The 15,943-nt window shown below is 41.4% G+C and overlaps 1 long non-coding RNA gene across 1 annotated transcript; it reads left to right on the plus strand.

The window, feature by feature from the left end:
- The first annotated feature begins 5,295 nt into the window (after positions 1–5,295).
- LOC120746959 lies at positions 5,296–7,003 on the plus strand. The gene is made up of 2 exons (XR_005698991.1): positions 5,296–5,443; positions 5,561–7,003. It is a non-coding gene; the product is annotated as an uncharacterized LOC120746959 (long non-coding RNA).
- Positions 7,004–15,943: the final 8,940 nt, after the last annotated feature.

The following is a 15,943-nucleotide window of genomic DNA, read 5'->3' on the forward strand; positions in this document are numbered from 1 at the left end:
CACTTATATCTGCCCTCATCCTGAACCTCCACACTTGTCAGCTGGAGTGAGGCATTTCCACTGGAGATCTGGTCCTTGAACAGTGAAGTCCTGTTTCTGTAGTACTGGTCCTGGTTTCCAAGCTGGTCTCTGCTGTAGTAGAATGAGTGGACATGAAGGTCTCTTGGTGTCTTAAACCAGTGGATGACGATTTCATTCCCAATCTTGAAACTGCACGGTAAGACGCATCTCTCCATGAAAACACAGGACACCTCAGTATCTGAAACATCAGAACAGACAAACACTAAAACTAAACACATACAGCGGCTTGCAAAAGTATTCGTCCCCTTGAACTTTTCCACAAACATGAATCAATTTTATTGTAATTCCAGGTGAAAGACCAACACAAAGTGGTGCACACGTGAGAAGTGGAACGAAAATCATACATGACTCCAAACATTTTTTACAAATAAATAACTGTAAAGTGGGGTGTGCGTAATTATTCAGCCCCCTTTGGTCTGAGTGCAGTCAGTTGCACATAGACGTTGCCTGATGAGTGCTAATGACTAAACAGAGTGCACCTGTGTGTAATGTAATGTCAGTACAAATACAGCTGCTCTGTGACAGCCTCAGAGGTTGTCTAAGAGAATATTGTGAGCAACAACACCATGAAGTCCAAAGAACACACCAGACAGGTCAGGGATAAAGTTACTGAGAAATTTAAAGCAGGCTTAGGCTACAAAAAGATTTCCCAAGCCTTGAACATCCCACGGAGCACTGTTCAAGCCATCATTCAGAAATGGAAGGAGTATGGCACAACTGTAAACCTACCAAGACAACCACCTAAACTCACAGGCCGAACAAGGAGAGCGCTGATCAGAAATGCAGCCAAGAGGCCCATGGTGACTCTAGACGAGCTGCAGAGATCTACAGCTCAGGTGGGGGAATCTGTCCATAGGACAGCTATTAGTATCTGACCCACCTGGCCTTTTTGACAGCCACATCTGGCCCATGTACCTGAAACATAAGAACATCTAACTTTAAAATATTAGAAATAAGCTTGCCTAAGAGTTCAGGCTGTGTTGAAGAATAAATATGGTCAAACCAAACGTTGACTTTCAAGCATGTTACAGTTGTGTAAATGCCGATTTTGCCCTATATGCTGTATTTCCATGAATATTTGCAAATTCCTCAATTTTTCTAGTGAATTATAAAAACATGAGTGGTGGCTCAAAACTTTTACACAGCACTGTATACGTAACAGCTGCAGCACTTCTTCCTGCAAAGGTTACATGTTGTAACTTCGTACTGTTACTAGAGGAGAGCTTAAAAATTGTGTTGGACAGCCATTATTTCTGTCTTAATGGACAACTCCCACTAGGGTTTAAATAGTGGGAGATTTACCCGAGGCACTGACCAGAGGGCAGCAGTCAAACAGGTGGTGGACGGGGTGCGAGAGGTCACCTGAGATAGTCCTGCTTTTTCTGACACAGGAGGATCTGGTCATGGCCTCCAGGGGTCGCAGAGGGCAGCCAGTGATTTTTGGGCAGTGTTAATTACCCTCTGAGCAGCTTGTTCTCAGTCGTGGCCCCTGCACATCTAGCTCCAAACACCCAGGCAGGAGGAGAGCACGCTCTCTTCTTGAAAATGGCTGTGAGTTCACTGCTATAAAACATAGAAAAGAAAATAGCTGCGTCTTTGTAATGAAGGATGAAGGCAGCTCTGAAGGCAAGAGGACGCAACAAGATGTACCTGCTGGTGATGAGTGTGTGCAGGCTATTACATTTGTATTCATGTTGGACAGTCGGCTGTGATTTATCGGACTTCTCTTGTTTGAAATCTGCTCTTACTTTTGGTTCAGTTCACTAAGTGAAACAGATTTTGAGTGATGGGATTCTTAGTTTCGGTCTTTGTAATCAAACGTTTTGACTGTAGGTCTCAGACATTATTAACATTGTGTCTAACCCTGAGTGTGAGCTTATTATTACAGCCTGTACTCTTTTAATTATTGTAGATCTTTAGCTATGTTGTGTGTCGATATGCTGTATTTTTACAACCTAAATTACAGAATTTAGACTTCTGTTTAATATTTTGTAAGTAAAACCGGGCGGACTGATTGGAAAGTAAACTGAAATGTTTAAACTACTTAGAATGAGGTTTTCAGAAGAGGAAGGGAAAAAGGAAGTAACATTGATACTTGATCTTCGCAAATATTCAGACCCACTAAAGACATAAGGACTTCAGTGTTCGGAGATTTCAGTTACTGATTATATTTACATGATTAACAGGCACAGTGATGCATGTCTCCTCTGCTCTAAGCCCCAATAACCAGTGCTTTAAGTGGGCCGGTACTCAGTACCGCCACTTCTAAATATAGCTCTTGAGTACCGCCACCTCTCCATGCGCCCAGAACGTGCTTTTAGCGTACCGGTACTCTCATTTGCACATCTGTTATAATCGTTTTGCTGCGCTGCCGCTTTTCAGAGCGCCCTTCACAAGCACGCTTCCTAATTCGTCCCACCGAGAGCAGAGACTACATTACCCATACACCAATGTGTTTTACAAGTGAAAAGCGCATGCGTCGCTTTTGCAGTTGTCATGTCAACAACTCAACGTGGTCCGGAGAGGGTGTGTAAAACGCGCAAACAGCTGCTCGGTTAAAATACAAAAACAATGAACACTTAATATGCTCTCCTGGCTTCAGACTCTGAGTAGTAAAAGAACAAGGTCAGAATCAGAGGACTCGCTGGCTGACACCCCACCAAGCCAGAATGATATCGCTGCAGGTCAGACGCAAGCTAATGAAAGCTGCACTAGTGCCGCAGCCGCAGACGACGGCACTTTTTGCGACGACGAGGACGAGAATGACACCATTTCTACTGATGACAACAGCCGCGTTAGCGAGCATGAGTGGCCAGAATGTTGGTCCCAAGCATAAGTCCGGTATTTCTCCACAACTTACAAGTGGCTGATCAGCAGAAATCAAAAGTTGGGTTGTAGTGTGTGTAGTCAAGTTTGTGCTCGCGTGAACATGCAGCAAGGGCAGAGAGTGTCGCAGGAGTGGAGTGGGTGCTTAATCTCGTCTTTTGGAAGGGACAAGGCTGCACAACAAAACTCACTACGAAAGAAAATAAAAGAGCACAGAGACTCAATTTATCACAAGAAAGCAGTTGAAATAAAAGAGAAGGCAATACAAAATACAATGCAAAAACACATTGAAGATATGAGAAAGGCTGACTACGCTTCAACTTGCAATGTGTTTAGAACAGCTTATAAGATTGGCAAGCATGGGCGTCCCTTTACAGACATGCCAATAGATGTCCAGTTGCAAGTCTTAAATGGTGTCAAGATGGGCAGAGTTTTGCACTCTAATAACTCATGTGCAAATATACTGGATCACATTGCAGCTGAAATGAAAAAGAAGGTAGTCAATGACATAGTGATGAATGAAAGAAAATTGTGTGTGCTCATTGATGAATCCACCACAATAAGTGGAAAGTCTGTGCTTGTCGTGTGCCTGCGGTCAGCTATTTCCAGTGAAAATCCAGACACAATATTTTTTGAACTGATTGAGCTGCAGAGGACCACAGCAAAGGACATCACTGAAGCACTGTTAGGATGTCTTCATAATAATGGCTTTGACCCTCACTACCTACAGGAACATTTGTTGGCATTTGCTTGTGATGGAGCCTCAGTGATGCTTGGGAGGAAAGCAGGACTTGCTGCACAGCTTTATTCCAAATTCCCTTACCTGTTTGTCTGGCATTGTTCCAATCACAGACTGGAACTGGCAGTTTGTGATGTTTTGAAGGAGGTAGGAGGAATCAACCAATTTAAAATATTCTTAGATCAGCTTTACTCCCTCTACCATGCATCACCAAAAAAACCAAAGGGAGTTAATCGAGAGTGCTCACAATGTTGGACAACGTCTCCTTGTGATAGGCCGTGTTTTATCAGTGTGTTGGGTTGCTTCAAGTGAGAGAACAGTGAAAGCAGTATGGGAGAACTACCAAGCTCTGCAGGTACACTTTACAAGTGCTGCTGCTGATACCAGCAGGGACTCAAGAGAGAGAGCAAAATACAAATTAGTTTATAATTTATTTTATGTACATTTTGTTAAAAAAAAATTTCAATACCTTTTTGCACATTTTATTTATGTTCAGTAGCTCTTTCTAGCTCAAGCAAATCCACAAACTAATAAAATGATTTATTATTTTGTATAAGGTTGTCTGTTGACTGTTGTATATAAAACCCATTCAATATAGTTGTTGTTACCTCGGGGGAGGCGGAAAAAAAATAGAGTACCGGCACCTCTTTTGGGCCACTTAAAGCACTGCCAATAACCAAACTACAGTTTCCTCTAATAATCAAAGTTAACTATGGAGCCCATCCACTGACGTGCCGTCCAGACTCGTGTAACTGGCTTTGGCTACGAATAAAAGCCGAGATGTGCTTTTGCTGCTGTCCCATTGTAGTCGCTCAGGAAGAGGACGTCTCCCACCCAGCCCGACCGTTAACTTCTCCGCTTTAAAAGCATTTCCAGACCCACTGATAAATACGACGGATTACCCAAACCCTGCCTGCGACATCATGTCTACGTTTAGATTTTTGTTCAGCCTGCTGAGATTCTCAGGGCTTTCCCTCCGTCGCAGGAAATTCCGTGTAGTCGGGCTGAGTTTGTTTCCTGATTTTTAATGTTTTTAACTAAAAAGGTTTATGCGTCTTTTGAAGAACACAGACGTCAAGCTTCTTATTACAGCCTGTACTCTGTTAAGATGCTTATTGTAGATCTTTATTTTCGTTACTTCTAAGCAAAAGTTCGTTGGTTCAGTTCCAGCAGGGATAATAAATAAATAGATAAATGAACAAACCCCGCCTTGTCACGAGGGAGCAGTAAATGCCTTCACGAAACGTCGAAAGAAGTGGAAAGAAGTCCAGTCGCAGAGCCAAAGCGTGAAAACTGAATACAGTGAAAAGTTTCGACCAAGTTCCCCAAAATGTTTTTTTTTTTTTACAAACGTTCTGATCAACTGACAGCAAACATCTCACTCACCTCCATCTACAATCGTCAGAAAGATCCAGAGCAACAAATACGAGCTCCGTTGACCCACCATTACTGTTACATTCTCCGCTGTGTCCCGCCTCCTCACCAGGGATGTACAGCAGGGCCGTGCAGAGAGGTTTAAAGGGGCGGGTGCTCAAGCCCCTCTAGCCCCCCCCCCCCCCCCCCTCTGCACGTGCCTGATGTAAAGGTCCAGTTTTGTTTATTGATCTAAGCCTGAACAGCTATGCGTAGTGTCCAGTAGAGGGCTTTGTTGTTTAGTTAGCGGTAAGCTGCACTTCCAGCTCAGACCGGTTTTGTGGCGCACATGTCCCAGTAGGCAGCTCTCAATGAAGCGTGAAGCAGCGTGATACCAGACTCTAGCAAAATTAACAATTTGCAGCCCTAGGAATGCGGAGCGAGGTACATGTTTTAAGTTGTATTTGTTTGCTTAACTGATATTTTGTTGTATTTTCTGCTTTATTTGAGTTCATATTTGTAATAAGAGTCTAAGAAAATGTATTTTGTGTTTCTGTTTAGTTTTCACGGTGCATTGGCGCACCTCGGCACTGTTAGATTCTGAATGAATCTCAAAGTAAAAATTACTGCACCCGTCGAGGCTCTCTCTATTTCTTCCTTGGTCCGAGGGACTGCTACAAGGGACCTACTGTCCACAGTTTGCTTTTACATGAGGTGGATGAAGTCAAACACAAAGCTCCCTGTAGTTTTTCTTCATTAACGTTTTCATTAAAATCATAAAAGTTATGGTGCAGTGACTGTTTTTATGTTTCTTTAAATTCAGAACCATAATTCCTGCTGCAAAGGTTAAAAAGGGGGCCTGTTTACACATGAAAGTGAAGTTACGGGCATGAAATACACTTCAGACTGTGTTACAGGTCAAAATGAATAATATGCGATATTCAACTCAAAAACAAACTTATTAAATCTGCGGGGTTTTTTTGTAACTTGTCGTGTATATTGTTATTTTCTGTTGAACACCCATTTGCATATTTCGTCACCAAAAACTCTCCCAAACAAACCAGAAAATGTTGCAGGATCATCGGATTAAACATGTAACTGGTTTTCAAAGCTGTGGGACAAATCTGCAACAGAAACAAGAAAAATGATTTAATGTGATGGGTCCTGCAACACTGACGCGCCGACGCATGTATCAAGCTCACATAGCAAAGCCTGCGTGCGTCGCTTTAAGAAAAAGTCACGTGATCGACACAGCTGCAGTATCGTTCATTGCCAACGACCCAATCTGTGTTTAAAAGGTACCGCATCTGTCAACGGAATGAGTCGCCACCAAAAAACACAAAATTACTCTCGCAAAGATAAAAAAAAAAAAAATACACATCTCTCTCCATAACAAAATGGAGCCCGAAAGAAAAAGAAATGTTTCTGCTGTGTGGGATCATTTTGATCTTTTAACTGCAAATAAGGTAACTGTTTGTCTGTCTTTGTTTCAGTGTAATCTATCATAATAGGAAAAAAAAACAGCAATGTGACTTGAAGTGTAAATTATTTATTTCATTTTATGCAGGTTAAATGTCGCATCTGTTCTGCGGAGCTTTCTTACACAAACAAAAGCACCTCCTCAGTGTTTAGGCATTACAGAGCCAAACATGAAAATGAGGAGACAAACACACCGAGGATGAACACTGGTAGGCCTATATAGACACTGAACATCTTTATCATCATTTGTTTTAATTAATGTGTTTTATTATTTTGAAATGAAGCATCTAGGAAGACTGTTCTGGACCAGGCAGTCCTGGATTTTATTATAAAGGACTGCCAACCCCTTAGTATTGTGGAGAGTGTCGGAGAGAAAAATTCCAAGATCAGAGGATCCTTTAACGTACTGGGGGGAAAGGAAGACATATTATCAGAACCTTATCCACCTGGCTTTACAGTTTTTGTGTAGCCCAGCTTCATCTGTGCCTGTGAGTTTTCCAAAGCTGTGGAAATGGTGCAAAAAAATGCAATAGACTGAATTCAAAAACATTGGATAAACTTTTTTTTCTGAATAGAAATTTATAATAAACTCTGAGTCAAATGGGTAATATTACATTCACAATACTTTCATTTAAATTTTCACTTAATGTCATTCACAATATATTTGTAGAGTATAAAATAAACATGTGTAAAATATTTGCAATGTAAAAGATATTAAATGATTCCATGGAAAGTACAATACCTTACAGTGTACAAGTGTGACTTGGTCATTGAATCAGTGTCTGTTGTGAGTCTCAAGTAAGTTGCCTGCAATGGTATTTAAGGTCCAGCAGGTGTCAGCATGGAGCAAAACAGCAACACTGTGTCGACACATTCAATAACCATTTTCTGCACAGCTGTCACATGACTACACTCAGACATCACGCAGACTTCATTACAAGGAGATAAAAGATTAAAGATCTGCTTAATTGCAAAGAAAGCCTTTCAGATGTATCTTTTAGAAAAGTTCAGGGCTGCAGTGAGTGTGAGTCCAGGTCACATGCCCCAGCAGAGGGAGTAGGGATGGGTATCGTTTAGGTTTTATCTGATACCGGTGCCAAATCGGTACTTTTGAAACGGTGCCGGTGCTCAAACGGTGCTCAAACCGGTGCTTAAAGAATGGAGAACACAAAATTGGTCCAAAAACCTCTCATGGTCAGCTGGTTTTTTGTAAAAAGATAAGAATGTTAGCCTTTTCTGCAGCTATGGGGCATATATGGTATCACTCTTGGCTGGAAGCAGTGCTTAAACAATGGAAAAAATACAAACTTTGTCCAAAAACCTCTCATGTTTAGCTGTTTCCCTCTTTTTCTTTGGTCATTTTAGCCTTTTTGGCCAGGGTGAAGGGAGTATCTGCCATCAAACAAGAAGACAGCCGCATGTAGCTATGATGATGTTTGCTAGTTCACCTTACATGCATTAATGTAATAACGTGGTTAGCCTACTCAAGGTAAATTACACGAACAACATTAAGCTACTCACGCAGAGAAGAACGGCTGCTGCTGCCATCAAATACGGCGCATTTCTCGGCTTTTAAAAAAAAAAACGCTATGCGTCGCCAGGTGTTTCATCGGATTCGAGGTGTTACTTCCTTTGACAGTATCACAGTATCAGCTTAAAGCACTTGTTGCAGGCTGCTGAGTTTGCATATTTTGCTGTGAAGTACAGCCAGACTTTTGACCGCTTCGCCTTGGGCATTTTAATCTGTAGCTCTGCATAAAAGAACGTACGTACCTGGCCCCGCCTACTATCCTCGGAAACGTAAAATGATTGGCTAGAAGTGTATCACAGCTCAGGAAAAAAAAGCACCGAAATAAAGCACCGAAATGTGCGCTGCTTTTCGGTCTGGTTACTACCGTTTATGTCAGAACCGGTGCCATCATGGCACCGGACACCGGTACCCATCCCTAAGAGGGAGTGTTCGCCCAGGGCGCCAAACAGGCTAGGACCGCCACTGACGCCACAATATGTTTAAGTCCTTCTCTTAAAGCTCTTTAGCCTTTTCGGTTAGTGTTCATACTCTTTCACTTTTATGAGCAGTCTTTAGTTCTGTAATTTGCTCAGCATCATCTTCTTCCACTGCAGTAAGTGGTACAGCATAGTGCTCTTGGAGATCTTTGTCAACAGTCTTGTGAGTCTAGTTAAATGTCATTTAATGGTCTGTGTTTAGATTTCAAAATCCTTAAGTATTACTCTGGGGTTACTGTTGCATATACCTTAGCTGTAATGACATTCACTCTTAATGCAGATGCGTTTGTACTGAAAGAACCCTGCAAACTTCACTCATAGTTCGACCTTAAACAAGCACACAGAACTCTTCCCTAAACTACAAAGCATCACTTTGAAGTACAGTAGAAATTAAGTTACCTTTGATGAACATGTTATAGAAACTTATTGTGGAACTTGCCTTACACCACTCTCATTCTACTTTTAACACTGTCCTTTGTTAATTTCCACCTTACTCCAGTTGTATACCGTAGTTGCTGCTGTGCTTGGCTGCTTGTGAGCAGTAAGCTTGTGTAATGGCGCCCTCTTGTGTCGCTCTACTGTACCGTCACTCTCTGCAGCTGCCGTCTTTGTAATGAGCTTCTTGAGAACTGAAGAAGCTTCTCGGATGAGAGGTGAAGCATCTTCAAGCAACTTAAGGAAGTCCAGACGCTTTTCTTTCCAAGCTCCTTAGACTACAATGAACTGGATGGCTGAGAACCTTCACCGACTCTTACCTGTACGCTTTATATAAGCAGTCCTTACCCTTAAATCTCACCTCTCTTCTTCCTCTCCTGTCTTTATTATCTTTCTCAATCTCTGCGTGAAATTAGCTCTTTCTTTTCTTTCCCAGTGATATACAGCAGATGGACCTTCTGTGCCATTTCATGTTTAGGTCAGTTATATTTCTTTGTGCAGTCATTTGGTTTGTTAAGTTCGCAGTTCTTTGCCTGAGTTCAGTTTTGTTTCTTTGACCTTTTTTATGAGCTCAACATTAATTACTTTTGTAAATATAATTTTTGGGTTAAATGAATAAAAACCCTGTTTTTCTAATAATTCTTGTGACTCCTGCTTTTTCAACTCGGTCCATCACACAGACCTAAATATTTGTTTAATGTCCTGGTCAAATATTACTCCAAGGTGTGACTGGAGGCCAAGGTAATGGCATCCAGAGCAAGTATCTGGTTAGATACCACATTTCTAGGTAATTTAGGGCCACGTATAATCAGCAGCAGAAAGCTAGTTGTCACCCAGGTCTTTATATCAAGCTCTGCTGTGTTCAAGCTATTAATTACTGCGCGCAGGAGAACCACAACACACATCAAACATTAAAGTTCAGTTATGCCAGCTTTACCCTTGGGATGCCTCAGCTTCTCCTTTATACCCCCCACACACAAGTCTCTGCATCAGGAAAGTCCTGGCACTGGTCATCCTGGGAGTTTCGTCCCTCCACGCCCTAACAGTTAGCAGATAACATAGTGAAGCAGCGCCAAGCAGTTTTCACAAGGTCATGCTGACACATAATTTGACTATGACTTTAAACATTGGTAACTTCAGGTGTTGCTCTGATATACAGGAAATGACATCACGGCTCAAACTCTTTGTCAGTAAACCATTTCTTTATTTAACATATAAAATTTTGGTTTAACTGTTGAAGGATCTCATAACACAAACAAGCTGAAAAAAAAACTGCAGAAAACATGGATCGATGCATTCATTAAAAACATGATAACAGGAAACAGATTTTTTGATTCAACTGCTGGAACAAAGCTAACCACTCAACATGAACACTACAGTAGAACAGTTTAGAAAGCTTAAAATGTAACGAGGCACGTTTTCATTCATAGCTGCCTCATCAGATCAGGAGACTCTACCTGAACTCTGGAGTCTGATCTCAAGGGTTTAAGTCTGACCCTGAAACCAGAAGAGGATCTTTCTGTCTCTTCAGATTCACTGTGATCCAGAGATGGCAATGATTTCAGTCCTGCATGATTAGGCTGATGTTTGCACAGAGGAGATAATTTAGTAAATGTTTTTGAACATTGTAACAGTAAAACAAGTTCCTTCATAATCATTATGCAAATCTTTACTCTGTGAATGGTACTCATGGCCATTAACCCGGGGTTTGCTGATCAATGGTCATAAGAATTTGCTTATTAACGATCAAGAAATTGACCTCACAGCCCATTGTTCATTCATTGGACTGGTTTCAGTCGTTATGCAAATGTACTGTTTACAAGATTTACTTAAAAGCAGGAATCAAGACGTAACAGGTTATTCATAACATGGAATCGTTTGTGAGTGGAGTATGAACTGAGATTACTCAAACTCTCTCACAGATGAAGTTCTCTTTCATGTGTCTGCGTTCATGCTTAGTGTGATCACATGATTGTGAAAGGGTTTTGTCACAGTTTCTGCACTTGTATGGTTTCTCTCCTGTGTGGACTCGCTTTTGAAGCTGATGTGCACTGATGAAGGATGACCCACACTGATCGTAGACGTGCTTTTTAACCCCACTGTGAAGGAGTTCATATTGTTTGAAGTCCTTTGAAGTGGTGAAGCTTCTCCCACATTCTTTACAGTAGTTCATTTTTTTCTCCAGTGTGTCTACGTTGATGTATTTTCAGAGTCCTTCGATGACTGAAAGTTTTTCCACAAAGGTCACAAAAAACTCTTTCCTACAGCGATGACAGGGTTGAGAACTGGATCCATCTGTGTCGCTCTGCTTCTAAACAAAGACACAAACACAGTGTAAGTCAGTCCTTCAACATTTTCATCCTGAACATCGCCTGAAATAAAGAGCATCTCTGCCAAAGTCCAATTGCATTTTACTGTTAACATTATCACACTTGGCTCAATTTAATGTGCTATAAAAACGATAAGAGTAAGAACATTAAATTAATACTAGTTTAATGCTACAATAACAGTAATACAATCTTCAAACACTATCACTAAAAACCTGTGATTAGAGTCTGAATAATCATTCAGAGGTGTTTTTCCATGCAGTAAAATTGCTAACATGCTAACACAACTTGATAGGCAGAGTTGTTTCAAACAGTCGGGTTGACAAGATAAAAATATAAATACATACCTCACAGTAACTGCACTTGGAGAATCTTTCTGGTGTGGATCTGTTGGTGTGCTTTCAGGTAACGAGGAGATTTAAGTCTTCTCACACAGGTCACATTTATAAGGTCTCTCCTCAGAGTGGGTAAACATGTGTTGTTGTAACTGTGTGCCTGTTAAACATAGTTTACCACACTGATCACAGCTGTACACATCATGTCTGGTGTGAATGCGTAGGTGTGTATTTCGGTTTGCCATCTGGCTGAAAGTTTTTCCACAAATGTCACAGCTGTATGCCTTAGTCCTAGAGTGGGTAACTAGATGACTCTGTTAGCTGCTACTGTGAGTAAAAGCTCTGCCACACTGATCACAGGTGTATGCTTTAACTCCACTGTGGATGAGTTGATGTGATTTTAAGCTTCCAGACTCAGTAAACGACTTTCCACAGTCTCCACAGCTGAACGGTCTCTCTCCAGTGTGGATGACCTGATGCATTTTTAGGGAAGCTTTTACGGTAAAATCCTCCCCACACTCGTCACAGCTGTATTTTTTCTCTCCCTTTCTTCTGTGAGGTTTGTCGGCCTCCTGAGAGCGCTGACTTCTTGGTCCACGTTGGTCCTGCAGTGACAGAGAAACAAACAGAGGCAGTGAGTGAAATGTAGTCGTGGAACAAACTGAACTCCCTCCATTAACCATTTATGGGTGGTCCGAGTGTGATATAGAGATTATTTGTGCTATAGATTATCTATAGCACACTTGGACCACCGAGTGTGTGTGTGTGTGTACACACACACACACACACACACACACACACACACACACACACACACACACACACACACACACACACACACACACACACACACAATACATTCCGTGTTGAGCTCATTGTTTTCTCTGTAGTGACTCAGCTGAGTCCAGATGGCTGAAAATGTTCCTCTGCTGCTCCGTCAGACTCTTCTCCTCCTGCTGATCAGCTGGGACACAAAACAGATCTTTGTTAGGCTCCACACTGCACTCAAGAGTCAAAGTGTCTCATATGTTCATCTGACAACACAAAGTACAAATTTCACTCTGATTGCTTGTAGAAATCTTGTGAGACGTGTTGTGCTGCAAAGTGAGGAAACTCTCTCACTCACTTATACTTCAGGAGGAACTTTGTGACATTGGCTCTAATATTCTAAGCAGCCCTTTACTATGACAGGGCCAGAAAGTCCTATTTGAAGGTTTGGGAGAAGGACCATGTTAAAGGTGGATTGGGGTTTATACACTTTGTTATGATACAGGTAAGGCTGTAAGAGCCTGAGAAGGTGTCCTGAATGAACCTCTAAAACCAGTTTTCAGCTAACGACTCTGCTTCAGTCTGGAAAACAGCAACTACAAGTTTAAAGACTCCATCAACAATTCACACCCAGCAACAGCCTGAACAGCTCCTCCTGTGGTTTCCACAAACAGGGACAGACCTGTTACTCCCCCACCCCACACTTTCAACTCCTTCAGCCCCCCAGTTCCACCTACATAATGACTGAAACTAGCACCACCGAAGGAACAATGGGCTGGGAGGTCAGTTCCTTGACCATTAATATGCAAATTCTCATGACCATGTGATTGCAGCCATTCCCCAAACTCTTCGTGAAAGGTACTCATGGCCATTGATCAATGAGCTTTTATCAGTGAAAAGACTTTTCTACTCCAACTTTCTGCCAGCAAACGCTCAACTTCTCCCAGCATGCTGAGCTAATGATTAGTTGGTGTTTTTCTCCAAACACTCTCTCACTCTTCTCTCAACGTGTTCACAATAAACTGTGAACAGACACCGAGGAGAGCAGCAGAAGACCTCATTCAGGAGCTAAACTCAACATGAACTGAACTCACAGTAAAGTTAGCTCGGTGCTTACCTTTAGATGAGCCCACAAACCGAGAGAAACTCCGCGATGAAGCTGGAACTCTTTCCAAACACAGGAAACAGATCAGGGAGCAGAGACCCACGTGGTTCACGCTGATCGCAGCTACGATCCAGGAGACAAGGGTGGGCAGATCGATGCAGATATCGATCCAAACATTGGTAGTGGTTTATGATCGATACTTTAGTTTGTTTTCTCCTCTAAGTTCACTGTTAAGTTAAGGCTTTACTCTCTGTGGATGAAAAAGCAGCTCTGTCTGTGCGAACAGACTTCTTATGCTGGAGACTCACTTTGCTCCGCCCCCTTTTCCTACGTTTTTGTGGTTTGCTGCTGTGCGGTTATGTGACTCAGCTGTTCTCAAAACAACAATTTGGGCTGCAGAGAGTGAGCAAGAGGAGCAACATGTGGAGATATTTTATGGTTGTAAATGAAAATGCTGGAAAACAGATGGAAGGCATGTCAGCACCTAAAGCCACAGGGCACCACAACAAGCTGTAGAGTTCAGCTTTCGGGCTTTCAGCTCGTTTGTTTGCAGGGTTGGAAAATGGGCAGCATAGTGGCTCAGGCCTGACAGGAGGAATGGAGAAGCTTTTGCAACCTCAGCCTCTTCCTGTGAGCAGTTTGCGTGTTCTCCCTATATTTCCGGGTTGTTTTCCGGGTACTTTGCCAGCTATCCAAAAACGTGCGCCATGAGGTGCTTGTATATTCTCCATAGAGATATCAGATCTTACAGTCCTTCTTTAATTAGCATTTCATCTACACGTAGTGTTTGTGTACACTGTGAACATTATAACCTGGCACTGATCAGTGCTGCTCTGACGATCACACTCACATTCATGTGGAATGATCTGGATTTACTGCACAATGCTGAATGTGTTCCTACAGTACAGGGAATAACTCTCTCTGTTTCTCTAGAGAAACTCACAGCAGGGGCAATTTTAACCCATTTTTGGGGGTTAGCTGTTACCACTGTCCTGATTGAAATGAATAGTAACTAGCTAACTGACTGAATGCCCATTAACCTTATAACTCCTGTTGTGTGTTTGTTTGTGTACAGAGAGACAGCCAGGTTCATAATGGATATAAGGTAGTTTTTTGTTTTTTTTGTTTTTTTCAAAAAAAGGAGCCACATTCAGGTAAAAGTTTAAAATCAAATTATCCGTCAATAAAGGATTATGTTGGATCAGTGTTTCAATATTTATCTTTTATTAGATGTGGTTTGGTTATTTGCCTTTTGGTTGAAAGTACACTGAGAGAGGACTTTTTGTTAGTGATCTTAATAGTACTTGTTTCATATTAATGTAATTTTTTCATCTAATTGTATACAATCTATTTGTGTATGATTGTCAGTCCAAAGAGGGAGAGAGGAAAGAGGGGAATGTGAGGAGAAAGTACAAGGTCAGGAAGAACCAGGTAAGGAAACAGACAGGGAGCAGTGACAGGCACAACAGAAACTGTTAAACTGACAAAGAGAACAAACCTGATTTTACTCACACAATCTGGAAGTTGTGTCCTCCCTATATTAAAGCTGCTGTACAGAATCTGCAAAACAAACTGGGTTGAAACATTTTTGACCCTCTTTAACAACATTATCATTGATTGGGGAGATTAAAATTAATGATATATTTTTATGTGGTCTACTAAAACCTCAGCCGGTAATAGGTAGGCCAACATTTGGACTGCCACACTTTTAAAGGATTAAAATTAGTATCTGCAGTAAAGATTTTTTCATACATTGTATACATTCTACCGCAGGCAAAGTTGCCTCCATTTTTATATATTTTTATTAATATTTTGTAATAACTTATTTGGTTTTGGGAGTATTTTTTTATGTGTCTGTATTATATTATACATACTCATTAAAAGTGAATCTCTGTCCAAAAAATGCAGTCAGTTTACTTTTTACTCACTATGAGCATCATTCATTATTCTCCCAGTAATTAAGGTTAGGATATGTATTTATTTTTATTCCAATCCATTCTTCTTTTGCAGCATTTAAATAAACTTTATCAGATTTGATGGTTTTGTTACAGACTTTCCAAAAAAGTGTTTCTTTCACAAATGTGGGGATTAAATTGTGTTAAAATGTGCAAAACAGTGATGTCATGTTTTGAGACGAGGACCCAGGCACAGAGAGACTTGATGAATTTAAGAATCTTATGATTTAATAAAGACATTTTCAGACTTGCACAGAGAGGGTAAAATTATGATGACTGATAACGGAGAAGAAGACAACAGACGACGAGGACAGGGAGGAACAGGGGTTTAAATGCACCAAGGAGACAGTCACAGAGAACTCGGGACAACTGAAGACATTTAAGGATGCAGGGACTGACAGAGACAGGGAAGAAGTCTCATCGTGATGTGTAAAGTTTATCTTGCCTGGCTGGGCAGCTCTCTGGGTGCTCAGCACCCCCAAAGCTCTGATTCTAGAATCGCCCCTGGCTCACAGTACAACACAAAGGCTCAC

Source organism: Simochromis diagramma, unplaced genomic scaffold (assembly GCF_900408965.1).
Source record: "Simochromis diagramma unplaced genomic scaffold, fSimDia1.1 OVJJ01000606.1, whole genome shotgun sequence".
NCBI classification, from domain to species: Eukaryota; Metazoa; Chordata; class Actinopteri; order Cichliformes; family Cichlidae; genus Simochromis; species Simochromis diagramma.